Here is a 14838-nt window from a genome sequence, read left to right as displayed (position 1 = left end):
TACTGGGGATGATGCAAAAACTATACTTCACATTTGATCTCATAATTACTGTCTTTTTTCCCCTGTTACTATAGTTTTGTCCTTTGTGTTTGAATCATTTGGATTTTATTCTGATGCACAAACTTAATCTTCGACCTAATTATATTGCATTTAGCATCAGTCTTTCCCTGCTTTTTGAGGTCACAACAGACCGAGAATCACTGCATGTTTTTAATATTATCCTGTCAACTTCTAATTCTGTCTTTGAACGTATTGAAATGAAGATGTGCAGCCGGCCAGTGTCCTGCCCCCAACCCCCCCCGAGTGCATTTGTCTTGTTCTTCTGGATGCAATCGGGGGCATCTGCATATGATAAATGGAGCCTCAATTATGTATTTTATGGGAGTCAGAGATAGATGGGGAGGCTTGGGGAAGCCTGGGCTCCGAGGTGAAGGAGGAGGGTAAGAGTTCTCAGTGCTGTGTAGGACATTGTTTTGTGTGTGTGTTTTGGGTGGGGGTGGAGGTGTGGGGGCAGGTTGGGTTGAGGTCACTCCAAAAAGCAGTTGGTGTAGGGTCAGAGCTGCCCTTGGGTCTCCCGCTGTCTGATCAGACTCCACTCCAGGGTCAGAGACATGGCGAGTGGACAAAAGCACGGGAGTCTCGAGTTGGCTGCTCTCTCCACGCAGCAGCTGTTGAGTGTGATCGCGCTAATGGGTCTACACACATATATGTATGTGTTACCATGGTGTCACTTCAGCAGGCTTGGGATGCATGGTGTGGGAAATGTGAGAGACATGGCACATTTCAGAAATGCAGCGTCATGTATATTTAACGATCACTTCTCTATGGGAAAAGTGTTGACTGATATTTGTCACATGGAAGCTGAAGGGCTAGTTTACAGTTTGCTGTGCCTTGCATCTGGTTAGGCTAGAGAGTCTGGCTTTTCGGCGCAACTATTGTTAGATGTAACCTTGTGTGCATTTACTATATTAAATTCAATTGAACAATAAGCATATTTTACCATAACGGTATGGGCTGTTCTAACAGTAGTACAGTATAGGGTGGATATTGCCAGAGGTGTCCCGAGCTGGCTGGGTCCGTGGGGAGCTGTGCACCGGTGGATCTGTATATCTGGATTTGGTTGCTTGCGGGGAAAAAAACAAAAACAAGAAACAACAGCTTCCCACTTTACACCTAACCTCAGCTCAATCAAGACATGTTTCATTTCTTAGTTTTTTCCTTTATCTGTGCAATTAAACCTTTAACTCTTAAAATCTTTTCCAGTCTTGCTGAGAATATTTGCCTCATGCTGTCTCTTGCAGTGATTTCTTTTTCCTTTTTTTCCTTCTTCTTTTTTTAGAGAATTGCTGTTTCCAAATATTACTTTGATGAGAGACTGGTCGCCATGGTTATAAGGTTTTTCCTCAGTATTTTTATGTAATGTTCACAGCAGTGCAGAGTACTCACAGAGTTTGCTTTATTTTTTATCTGAGGGGGAATCAGAGTGGAATATCTCAGTCAGAGCTGAATTCATTTAAAAACGGCATCCAGACTTTGTCTGGACTGGCTGACATAATGGGGTATATAACTGGGAGAGGGAGGTGAGTTCTCATTAAGAATCTGTCGCCCCTGTCCTCCAGGGCCATGACGTGCCGTCAAAAGGCTGTGACATGTGACCTCTGTCCAAAGTCTAAACCTAGTCAACCAACAACCCCACACCCTCTCCTTTCAGACAGTCCGGCCAATCGTGTGGCCCTTGGCTCTCCAACTGGACAGATGGTTGTTTGATAAAATACATCGCAAATAAATAGGTAGCAAAACAACACACCAAATTACCAATGCGTTGGTGTTATTACCCCCCCCCCCCCCCCCAATGCATTTATATAAAACTTGTGACTTCATCAATTTACCCAGTGTTATCCGCTTTTGATATTATTAATTTTTACATAAATTATAATAAATATATTATTTTTATATCATTTTTTTATTATTAGTGCTGGCCAATCGATTAATCGTATTCCAAAATAAAAGTTCATGTTAAAATAATATATGTGTGTACTATGTATTATTATCTATATAAATACACTACATGTATATACTGTATATACATTACAATTTATAATTTGATACAATGCACAATAATTTGATATTGTGTACATACAAGTTTTTACATTTTTTCAAAGATTTTAAAAATACCTGCATGTAATTATCTGTCATTTATTTCTGTAGTAAAATTTATAATTACACCGTTGACACTTCCCTTACACCTAACCCTACCCTTAAACTTATCCATACCACCACACCTGTACCTAATTTTACCCGCATCCCACCTCAATATCAGCAGTACATTGTATTGTACTTTATTTTTTTTATGTAAGTACATAGTAGTTAAGGCCACCTGATTATAAAGTGGAGCTATTTTATATATACATATTACATATTTTTCTTAAATACAGGCATGTGTGTGTATTTATATATACATAATTATACAAAGTACACACATATATTATGTAAACACAAACTTTTATTTTGGATGCGATTAATCGTGATTTAATCTTTTGGCCCACACTATTTATTATATTATGTTGCTTACTTAAAGAGTTGTGATTTTGACAGAATTTTTGGTGTTTTTTTTCCAGGTTGCCAAATGTTATGCCATTTAATTCTTTTTTATTTCATTTATAAAAACCTTTAAAACATATTACTTAATTAAATTAATTATTTATTATATTAATTTATTATATTAATACATATATTACTTATTCTAAGTGTTTTAAAAGTTAGGAATTGTGAAACTGAATTGTTTTTACAATCTTGAACAAATTGATACAGCCCATAATGGTTGTGTTGTGTTGTTTTATTTGGAGTTTCAACTTTCCCTTAAACCGCATATTTCAAGTGCATGTGCATTGTCCTGCCAGAAATGAAGTAAGCCTCCAGTGAGAATAGTATTGTGTAATAAATTGGACGCAGAGGGGCCGCAGAGCTTTTAAATGGGGGGGACATCAAACTCTCCTTTGTTCTGCTCTCTCACTTTATCATATTACTGATGACTCCCAACCTGAGACCAAACCAATCAACTGAGTGTCCGACCCAAGGTGGCCACGGCCGTAATAAATGCGCACGCCTGGGGGGTGGAGGTCGCCATGTGCGTGCGAGTTTGCATTTATAATGCCTGGATCAGCTGTGGGGAAAAGATTAAAATGAGCACATGGCCTACTCATTTCCATTCCCATCTGTCTGCTGACCTCGTCGTTGCGGCCCGCACTGCGTCCCACCAGCCGCGCTGCCCCTTGCTCAGCCTCCAGTCTGCCAAAAATTTCATCCGCTTGCCCAACCCCCCCTCCTCCACCCAAACACTGTGAGTGCTACTTATTCATCCAGCGCAGTCAGGCCGCTCAGCCGTAGTCTGTACCGCATCACGGCAGCCGGCAAACAACCCCTGCCGCTCGGAATCAGATGCTCAAACGACACTGGCTGCCTGGGGTTTGACTTAGCTGAGTCAAAATCTACTTTCGGACGCCTATTCTCTGAGCGGCTGAATTTTAAAAGGTTTGCTTGATGGCTTAACAGTCCCCAAGAGATGCTGTCTCATCCCCTCCCTGGAGAGTTGGAGGCGAGGGGGTGGTCGTGGACTCTCAGAGGTTGTGCCCTCTATTCTCTGCCGTGTGACCTCTTGTTTAAAGGGCATCAGCTGGAGCTCTCCACTGGCTGATGCTGGGGTGAAGACCTGCCGCCTCTTTTGTTCCAGACATCTTTGTTACTCAAGCCTTCACCTCTCATTGTGTCTCTGGCTTGGTTTCGGTGCCCGTTGCACGACTGATGCCTCCATGATAATGAGTCTGTAGGCTTTTGTCTGTGTCTGCTGTCAACATGAAATGCATCCACTGCAGTGTAGTGTTACTTCGGTACCACAATAATATTGATCATTAATCGGGATGCAGTTAGCACTAGCAGCAAATATCACGAAACCAGGCATCTGTTTTGCGAGCAAGTCTGTGTGATGTCTGATGACGGCATCGGTTGAGGTTTAGAGTTGCGCAGGCTGGCACTGCCACCAGTCTGTGGGAACAGATGGCAGAAGGATGGTGGTGTTGTTTTATGATCAGTTTCTCAGATCAGGCCCCTTAGTCGATAGCAATCATCAGCTTCATGATTAATATGGCAACCCATCTGCTCTGGAGATGGAAAATCCTGGAGTACACAGCTGCCACCATGCAAGAAACCCAGTGCCTTAATTGAGCCCCTTGCAATTCCTCTAATCTGTAACTGCTCGGCAAAGTCCACTCGGACGAAGTTTCATTCCGATGGAAATGGATTAAATGTAGCTTTAATGTATTGTTCTATCTCTCACCCATCCTCATTAGATGCACGCCCTTGTACAGCTTTGTATTCCCTCCCTGCTCTATCCTCAAGGGCTGGAGGATGCATTTTTTATTTAATCTGCTTGGAATTTCAATTATTTCTTGGCCAGCCAGAACAAATTAGGAATATTAAAAAAGTCTATTCCTGATCTGAATGCAGTCGACTTACAGATACGCACCAGTTTTACCTCAGCCAGAAGAAATGGTGAGGAATCCAAACAACTCATTGCTTATTCTCACATTGTGTCCTGCTTGCCTGCATTGATTATTTTAAATTACATTTTACTTGAATACACCAAACTCAACCGCTGCTGGAAGAATGTGGCATTCTGGGGCATACTTGAGTGCCTTTACTTCCTCACAGCTGCCGACTTCTGTTAGAGCGTTTAGGAGAAGCGTGAGGACTGTGCGGTAAAGATGTTTCCTCAGGGTCTGTCTGTGGGATGGTGCGGCTCTGGGCTGCGTGCGTGTGCCATATGACGAACTAGCATGTTGCTCTCGCCTACAAACCTCCCACTGACCGCCCCCAAATCTACCATGAGGATAAGCTCATGAATCTCAAATGAAGTTGATTTCTAAATGTTCAAATAGCATTGTTAAGTGCACGTGTACCACTGTTGCTTGATCACGTCCTTCCCACATCATGGATTGACGCTGCTGGCTAGCTGCTCTGTCCACCGGTCATGAGGAAGAATCAGTATTTTAGCCAAGCACAATAAAAATGTGTTTTATGTTTTTAAAGTTGTCTGTTAAGTGAACACGACTTGTGCTGCGCTACACGTATGTGGGTTAAGTGAGTTCAGATTCATCCGTTTCCCAAACTTGCTCCCCGCTCATCGTTTCCTGTCCAATCTCTGCTTTCCTCTAAGGCCTTAAAGGTATAGCTCACCCGAAAATTCTCTCATTAATTACTCACCCTCACGTCGTTCCAAACCCGATTAACTTTCGTTTCTCTTCAGAACACAATGAAAAGCTTTCTGTCCCTCAAGTGACAGTCTACACAACTACCACTTGGATGCTTCAAAAAGTTCATAAAAAGATCAACATGTTTACAAACTTTTTCTTCTGTAGAGCATTCAATATCCTGATGTTTTGTGATATTTTGAATATTACATCATATCATCCATAATGACCAAAAAAGCTCCACAAAAGTAACTTTGAAACTAGCTCATGCATTATATTTCAAGTCTTCTGAATTCATTCAAATCCTTTGTGTGAAGAACAGAAAGAAATGTGAGTCGCAGTTCACTAAAAATCCCGATATCTGCTCTTGACCCCCATGGCGTGTTCATTAGAGAAATAATCTCAAACTTAAGTTTGGTCTGGTTTTAGTCTGTTCTCCATGTTAATCTGTCTTGTGAATTCAAAAGACTTAAAATCGCATAAATTGAATGGACTATTTTCGTGATGCTTTCATTTTCCTCATCTTTTCACCATTCATTGTAGTTGCATATGATTCAGATTTTCCTTTTTGTGTTCCCTGGAAGCAAGAATGTCCTGTCTATGGGTTTGCAACATGAGGGTGTGTAAATAATGAATTTTCACTTTTAGGTGAAAGGTTCCTTTTAAATATAAAGTGGCAGTTTAATCAAATCATAAGCAAACTGGGTTCTCTAAACCACCCATTGAAAGCGGATTCTTTTCTAGGCTAAGGGAAAAAAAAGCTTGTTTTTAACGTGAGCTGCCTGGGCCTTTTACGAAAAGAGGGATTTTGTGTTTTTAAGCAGCCCGTGGCCTCTCGTTCACTCCTCAGAGGCGCGCAGACGGCTCTCGCTCCACGCCCAAGCAGCATTATTCAGAAAACTTCTGTGATTGGAGAGTCAGTGTAGTTGCTAAGCAAAGCTGCTCTTCCTGTGCTAAATAAGAACTTGATGCTTCCTGGCTGGTGGGCTGAGGGGAGCGTGCCAGCTCTCTCATGCTCGCTCGCTCACTCACTGCTCACTCTGCCTGTCTTTCTCTTTCACACACACACATACACTTTCTCTCTTTAACACATACACAAACAAGTCCCTGCAACACTTGTATCCAGGGCTTCTCATGGTGATTGTGTTACTAAGGAATACAAGGCTCTGTCCTAGCCTTGCAAAAAAAGCAGGAGAAATGATGATGTCAGGATGACCTGATCCATAACCTCCATTTCCCTATGCCTCTCGGGTTCGGATAAGTGTGAGTCCGTCTCGCTCTCTCTCTATCTCTCTCCTGCTCTCTGGGTGGTGCAAGGATGGAGGTTTTCCTGCATTTACCCTCCCTATGTTTTGAGGCTTTGGGTTATGAGGCACATTCAGATTTTTCCAGAAAGGCTGATTCACTCCTCCTGCCCTCAGACAGCTGGCAAGGCCTCCATTTTCCACTCGCTGCGATGGTCCACCACAACATGGTGTTTCAGAAATGCTTCTGGAACGCTCTGCAAGATGGCGTTCTCAAAAGCAAAAAGTTCTGTGGATGGAGAGGTTCCTCTGCTTTAATATATAATATCAGATGGCTTGTCTGTACTGCATCTTTAAGGCTAATGCTGTCAAATATCACGTTTAGTCAGTAAGAAAACATCTATTTAAAAACGCTTTTCCACGCTTCAGCAAATTGACTGCATAATATATGAAGTTCAACTGCTGTTACTTAGATTCATTTTCTCACCCTCATGTGGTCTTCATTTTTCATGGAGCGACAATGATCGTTTCCGAAAGCTTAAATTTCAGAGCACATTCAATGTATAATGGCCCATCAATACAACCCACACCAAACCACAATAACGTTCTTTTTAATATCTTTAGTTATGTGCAACGTCTGCCACTTTAAATGATTGAGCTTTTCAAAGTCGGGTGGATCCTGATTGGCTGCCTGATTCTGAGTTTTTATCATGACTAGGAAAAACATTCTGTAAGTGATTACAATGATGTAATTTCTTAGACTCTGTAAACCCAGCCTGATCTGCCGGCGATTTGATTTCGCCCTGCAGCTCAGGCTGGAAACCTGTATATTCATTTATCCTGCTTCTGTTTTTGCGGGAACCAATCAACATGAAGGCATAGTAGCTGCGAATATGGCTTTACTTGTTACGCTAAACCTTCCTGTAAGCCGATAAATAAAAACGACAGTAAAAAGGATACAGAATAGAGAAGGAAACTTGGTCTTTTGTGTTCTTCCAGTGGCACCAACAAGCAGACCTCTTGTAAGCCATCTCCCCCAGTGGCTTGTGTGTGTGCCAGATTTCTACTTGGCACTGGAGATCAGATATTAAATGCTAGCGAAGCACAATGAAATGTGGTGTGCTGTTAAACACGTACTAAATTTCTGCTATTGGAGCCTTTAGCGACGCCGAGGCCTGGAGCGAGAGCCCATATCAAACGCATTCAACACGGCTGCCTCCCCGCTCTGTACAGCACAGAGAGGTTTTGTGGGACTATTTATCCAGTACCAAAACTGCTGCCACTTTCTTTTTTTGCAGATGACACCCCCTCACTGGCTACTCTAATTCCAAGCATCTGTTCCATCGCTTCTCTCCCTTTCTCTATTCTCTCCATTTCTCTTAGGAAGGATCTTTATTCAAACAGCCTGATGTGTTGTTACAGACATGTCACCCTCAATTACTCAGTTGTGCTCTGCCTTGGCTTCTTTCTCTCTCCTTTTAATCCGTCTATTTTCACTGTCTGTGTGTGTGTGTGTGTGTGTGTGTGTGTGTGTGTGTGTGTCTTTACAGTGCGTGGGGCAGGCACAGGGGAGGGACAGTCAGCTCAGCATACACTAGTCTAGATATTAAAAATGTAGAAATTTTAGTCCTGATGCCAATATTGTGTCTGTCTGTTATTCTATATATCTTTCCACTGTCCACTTGAATCCTTAGCTTAATCTATCCATCTATGTTCTGTCTGTCCTACTGTTTTAAAGGTGTGGGTTCAGTAAGATATTTTTTAGCAAGAATTCATTGAATCGGCATTAAAGACATTTAAAAATAAATAAAATAAATGCTGTTCTTTTGAACTTTATATACACCAAAGAATCTTGAAAAATAGTTTCCATAAATATTACAAAAGTATTAAGCAGCACAACGGTTTTCAACACGGATAATAAAAAATGTTTTGGCGCTAGAATGAATCCTGAAGGATCATGTGACACAGAAGACGGGAGTAATGGCTGCTGAAAGTATGAATGGTTAAACAAATAAACATGCTATATTTAATTTTACTAAGTTTATTTATAATATGTCCTACTACTTTTTGGGTACTTCTATATATCTAAATCTCGGCAGTAAAGAGACACTGGTTGAGTTTTTGGCTGGGGTGTCTTTCCTCCCTCTCTTTCTGGCTTGTAGGGCAATGTGATAGCGTGCCTGTACCCAGTGTCTGCTTTTATTTATAGTGCGCCAGTGACCACCACAGACATGGGCAGCCTGAGCCCAGGCAGGCCAGAGCAGAGCAGCCTAAAATAGAGAGCTTCTGATCCCATAATGACCCAGCTATTATCAGGCCTATGTCTTAAAATGGGGACCAGTTATCGTGGTCAGTGAAGACGGAAAGCTAGCTGCTAGCTAAAGACGTCTTTTAGAAAAATCCAAGCTGCTTTGCGGCTTATCATTATAAACAGGGTAATCACTGCTCCTTCTGACAGCAACAGCTTAATTGGCCTCACCATATAGCGGTCTTGGTTTGCTCGCCAGCGGCCGTATATTTGTCATCATCCCACCTGATCGCCGGCACGACAGGGGCCTTTGATATTTCAGGACTTTTTTTAGGAGGAGGCAGCACTGAGGAGTGCATGCAAACGCTGAGAAGATTGAGTGTGAATGAAGTGAGGAATGTGAGATTGCAGTGTGACTGGACTGACGCACAGAGCTTTGATGTGCGGTAGACGTGAAGTCAGCTTGTAAAAGATTCGCTCAGTATGCATATGGGAGGTGATAGGTTCATGACCCGTTGCCATGTGAGGTAGTTTTGTCTGGAGTCTTATGTGATTGCAGAACGCAGGATGTTCATATTAAAGCCTAGATGATAGGAAAAGAATGTCTGGGTCAAACCCTGCAAATGCGAATTACAACTGCAATAAAATGGCCATCAAGGCATTTCTGCAAAACGGTCACTTGACAAATCTGCAGCTACGCGTGCTGCTCAATTGGCACATTTCAGCAGGTCCTAACTGTATGGGCCACTGATAGACTTAGTCTTTCCAAAAGGATTAGTCACCCTATCATCAAGCCTTCTCCCTAATTTATCTCCTTTTGTTGTGGTGCATGCTGCATTAAATGGGATCAGGGGCCTTGGCCAGAGACAGTGGGAGGAAGTGGCCCTTTGTGTGCCTGGCAGGTGCACAGGGGTGTGGAATGACACTGGCATTTGCTTGTAGGGGGGTTGGGGGGCGTCTGCGTGTTTGAGGCTGAACCTGTTGGTCTTCTACCAAGCCTCTATGGCGTTCCTCTTTATCTGCGCTCATTCTTCCCGACTGTCGCTTTCTCTTTCTTTCCTTAACCATCCCCTCCACTGGATAAGTGCTCCTGAGATATCCCAGAAACCCCAGCAACTCCACTTGAACCTTTAATCAAAGGACTCCTCTGGGGTTGGCAGTAAATTCTTCAGGCAAATGTTTTTTGCACTCTCCCTGTCTCTCTTCCTCGCACTCTCTCTTTCTTCTGCACTCCCTTTTGGCTGCCTCCTCTCCGTTTTCTCCACTCACATCTGGTGAGCAGTCCTTGTCTGCGTTTACTGTGCTGAGGTCATTTTCATCCTATGAGGAAAGTGAAACCTTATGAGGGGAACTGCCAGGGACATGCACAGCTAGGAGGGTTTGTTACAGGCCACTTTAGTGGGGCTCATTTTTTTTATGCTGTTTTACCAATGTCTGTTAACGAAGCCGTTCTCGGCTGTTCAGAAATGTAAGTTGTCTTCGTCCAAAATCCGAAAATCATACGTGCCACAGAAAAAAAGAAACAGATAGAATGCTAATGAAATGTTTCATGAAAGAAACCCACTAGTGCAGATTATTAAGTAGGGTTTCCCCTGACCACTGTCATTTAACAACAACAAAAATCTAAATAAATGCTTAAAGATATTAAACATTTTTCAAAGCAAAGATTATGAATAGCATTTCAGTCTGTCTACTTAAAAATGTTATGTTAATTCAATGCTGTTTCTTTGTAATTCATTGTGAAATTCATTAGCAATTTTTGAGTTAAAATTGTTTTACACCAAATGTCTGTTATTGAGGCCGTTCTTGGATAGTCAGAAATATAAGTTGGCTTCATCCAAAAAATCTTTGTCCGACAATCCCATATGTGCTGCAGAAAAAACAGTTCTAGACACATGTGGAATGCTAATGAAATGTTTCATGAAAGAAACACACGAAGCTGGATTTCAACGTCTTTTTTTTAAACCATTTTTTCAAGGTCATTTATAATACTGTATTTTCATTGAAATTCCTGACAAGCCTTGGCTGCGTTTTGCTTGCAGAAGGCCTCACTGCAAAAACCTGAGACAGCTGTGGCCGCTGAAGTGTTCCGCATTCAGCAAGGAAACCAAGTGCTGCATATGCAGAAAATAGGAGACATTTCCTGGAATGCAAACAACCTCCCTGTCTGATTTTTACTGAAAACGGGCCAAAGAGGTGTCTTTTGGAAGGATCACGTCTTTATTTAGATTCAGAGATTCAGACTGGTCTTTATGTATGATTTCCGCTCTTCTTAGCACCACTGATCCTGACCTGTAATCTCTCTCTCTCTCTCTCTCTCTCTCTCTCTCTCTCTCTCTCTCTCTCTCTGAGTGCATGTTGGGAGCGAGAAGGGTGCGTGTCTGAGAGCGTGTTTTCTGTCGTACGCGATTCTTTATAACTTTCTTTCTGTTTTTCTTATTCTTTATTTTTGTGTTTATTATCTAATATTAATATAGAGTTGTAATAAAAGTTGTGCCGTGCTTTGCACGGAGTATCTGGCGTTAGGTATGGCGTCCACAGGTGGAAGGACGTCATTATCTCTCCGCCATGGTTTCAGGTGTGTGCCAGAGGCGAGTGCTACTGTGGAAGATGTTTTGTTAGCGGTTGGTGAGCAGATGGGCTATGAGAATATATTGTCAGCTTCGAGAATGAACAAAGCAGTAGTAGTCTTTCTCAAAACGGAAGCTTTAGTCAATAAAGTAATTGAGAACGGGTTGTGGGTTAAGGAAATGTTTGTTAATATTACTCCGCTGTTTGCTCCGGCAACAAAAGTAATCATTTCAAACGTCCCTCCATTCATTGAAAACGAAGTCATAGTGAGAGCGCTTACGAGATTCGGAAAAGTGGTAAGTGAGATAAAAACAGTTTCTTTGGGATGTAAGAACCCCGCGCTTAAGCACGTTATGTCTTTTAGAAGACAAGCGTTTATGCTTCTGAGTTCTTCTGATAAAGTACTGGATGTGTCGTTTAGAGTGAATGATGGCGACAGTTCGTACATGATTTTTGCTAGTACGGAAAGCCTGCGATGTTTTGAATGTGGGGAGTATGGACATAAAAGACTATCATGCCCTCAAAAGAAAACAATTTCGGAGGAACCTAGGATTATTGTTGAAACGGATGAACAATTGGTGCGTGAGGATGTGGCGGGGAAACAGACACCAGGAGAGGAAAAGTCAGGTTTGGACGGAGACCCCGTTGTACAGACGAGTGAGGCCAATGGATTAGAGGTGAGTGAGAATGCTGTGAGTGATTTAAACTATGTTGACAAAGAAAAGCCAAGCTGTAGCAATGTAAATGGTACTGAAGTTGTAAGAGAGCAACATGTAGTTAGTCATGTAGGCCTTTGTGGCAGTGGTGAGCAGAGTAGTAATATGGAGGAGGATGATGCGGCTTCTGATATTATGACGCAGAGCCAGGATGATATGAAGGATGATGAGAGTTTGTCAGATTTGTCGGATCTCGGTAAAATTGATGAGGATTTGTACTCTGTGGAACAGATAAATGCGTTTTTGGACGAGACTAAAGGAAAAAGGGTAGAAATAGGAGATTTCTTCCCTGACGTAGAGAAGTTTGTTGCTTCTGTGGTGTGGGCACGTAAAACATACAATCACACAGTGTTATCGCAACAGAAACGGTACAGACTGAAGAAGTATATAACAGTGTTGCGGCAGGGTAAAAGGAACTTGAATGAAAGAAAGAATCGAGGAAAAGCTAAATAAAAATTATGGCTTCATATATAGTTTTGTGTTTCTTTTCCTTTTTCTTCTACTGTTTTTTCTACTCTTCCTATTTCATGGAGTATCTTAGAATAGGCTCTTTAAATGTGAATGGTCTGAGGGATAAGAAAAAGCAGGCTTTAGTATCAGAGTATTTTCATATTAAGAATATTTCAGTAGGATTTCTCCAAGAAACCCATAGTAATACGAGTAATGAGTCTGAATGGGGTTTGTGGTGGAAGGGGGAATATGCTTTAAGTCATTGCTCAAATTTTAGTGCAGGAGTAGCGATCTTGTTTAATCCAACTTTGAAGGCAAAACTTATATCTAGACATGAGATAGAACCTGGAAGATTACTCCTAGTAAGAGCCGAAATACAAAGTTTTAAATTTCTTTTTGTTAATATGTATGCCCCTAATGGTGGAACAGAAAGAGTTCTTTTGTTTGAGAAACTGGGTCGTGTTTTAAAAGCTCTTAATTCAAGTGACGTAATTATAATGGCAGGAGACTGGAATTGCACTTTGAATTTTGACATGGATAGAAATGCTGAGGAACCTCACCATAAATCAGCACTTGCATTATCTGAAGTAGTTAAGAGTTTGAATCTCGATGATATTTGGAGAGCGAAAAACCCATCACTTAAACAATATACCTGGGTAAAAGTTACGGATGGCAAAGTTTATGCTGCAAGGTTAGATCGTTTTTATGTGACACGTGATTCAAGTAATAGAGTGGGTAATGTTAACATTATTCCAAATATAATTTCAGATCATAAAATGGTAACCATGGATTTTGTATTGTTAAAGGAAAGAAAAAGGAGTATGTATTGGTATTTTAATAATAAACTCTTACAAGATATTGTCTTTTGTGCAAATTTTAAATTGTTTTGGGAGTCATGGCAAATGCAAAAAGAACATTATGTTGATATAAAACAATGGTGGGACATTGGAAAGGTGCAAATTAGAGTTTTCTGTCAGCAATATTCGTCATATTCAAACACAACATTGAAGACTCGGATACAGGACTTGGAAAATGAGATCTCTGATATAGAGGAGAAAATGATGGCAAGGAATGGACTCTGGTTGGAAGCTGCCCTTTCAGAGAAAAAGCTTCTGTTGAACTCTTTATTGCATGACAAAGTGAAAGGTGCCCTTGTTAGGGCTCGTTTTATTCAAAGTAAAGACATTGACGGACCCACTAAATTCTTTTTTAATTTAGAGCGAAAGACTAATCAAGGAAAGATGATGGTGGGTTTAAAAAATGATGACGGTCTTGTTACTTATGATCCCTGTGAAATGAGAAAAATCGCTGTTGATTTTTATTCTGATTTATATACAGCTAATGTCACAGATTCTAAATGTAAAGAGGATTTATTTTCATGTCTTAAGAGTTTGATGCCCGAGCAACGAGAGGATATTGATTTACCAATCACATTCCAAGATGTGACTAAATCTGTCAAAGATCTTTCATCAGAGAAGGCTCCTGGTCTAGACGGTCTAACAGCTGAATTCTATAAACAGTTCTGGCATGTGATCGGAAAAGACTATTTTGAGGTGCTTTTATTTTCAATACAGACTGGGTCTTTACCTAAGAGTTGTAATAGAGCAGTGTTGTCTTTGTTACCAAAAAAAGGTGATTTATATTGTTTGAAGAATTGGCGACCTGTTGCATTAATGTGTATGGATTATAAAATCTTTTCAAAATGTATTGCCAGCAGATTAAATAATTATATGAGTGTTTTAATCATGAAAGAACAATCTTATTGTGTAAAGGGGCGATGTATTAGAGATAATTTATTTTTAATGCGAGATGTAATAGATTATGCAATGTATAATGATGTTGATTTGGGATTAATATCACTTGACCAAGAAAAAGCGTTCGACAGAGTCGACCATGCCTATTTGTTTGAGTTACTTAAGACTTTTGGTTTCGGAGATCGGTTTATTTCGTGGGTTAATTTATTGTACAATGAAGCTGAATGTATGGTCAAAGTAGCTGGAGGGTTAAGTGTTCCTATTAAAATACAGAGGGGAATAAGACAGGGATGCCCTCTTTCAGGGCAGCTCTATAGTCTTGCGATTGAACCCCTACTGTGCAAATTAAGAGAACAGTTGACAGGTTTACACATTGAAGGGTCAAATATTTCAAATTATGTGAAATTATCAGCTTATGCTGATGATGTAACGGTCATAATTAGGGACAATAATGATATTAAAGTGGTTTTAGAAAATCTTAAATGTTATGGGAGAGCATCATCAGCACAAATAAATTGGACAAAAAGTGAGGCCTTATGGTGTGGTTCAGAGAGGCTAAATGTCCCACAGCTGCCTAATAATATTATATGGCGCAAAGATGGTTTTAAG

At 40.9% G+C, this 14838-nt stretch overlaps 1 protein-coding gene across 2 annotated transcripts in view; it reads left to right on the top strand.

Annotated features, from left to right (window-relative positions):
• The window catches only part of skib (v-ski avian sarcoma viral oncogene homolog b), a 39058-nt gene that overhangs the window by 1464 nt on the left and 22756 nt on the right, over positions 1 to 14838 (top strand). The gene's annotated exons all lie outside the window — the stretch shown is intronic.

This window comes from Pseudorasbora parva, chromosome 22 (genome assembly GCF_024679245.1).
Source record: "Pseudorasbora parva isolate DD20220531a chromosome 22, ASM2467924v1, whole genome shotgun sequence".
Lineage (NCBI taxonomy): Eukaryota > Metazoa > Chordata > Actinopteri > Cypriniformes > Gobionidae > Pseudorasbora > Pseudorasbora parva.
The sequence above is the reverse complement of the archived record's forward strand: the minus strand, read 5'-3'. Positions and strand labels throughout refer to the sequence as shown.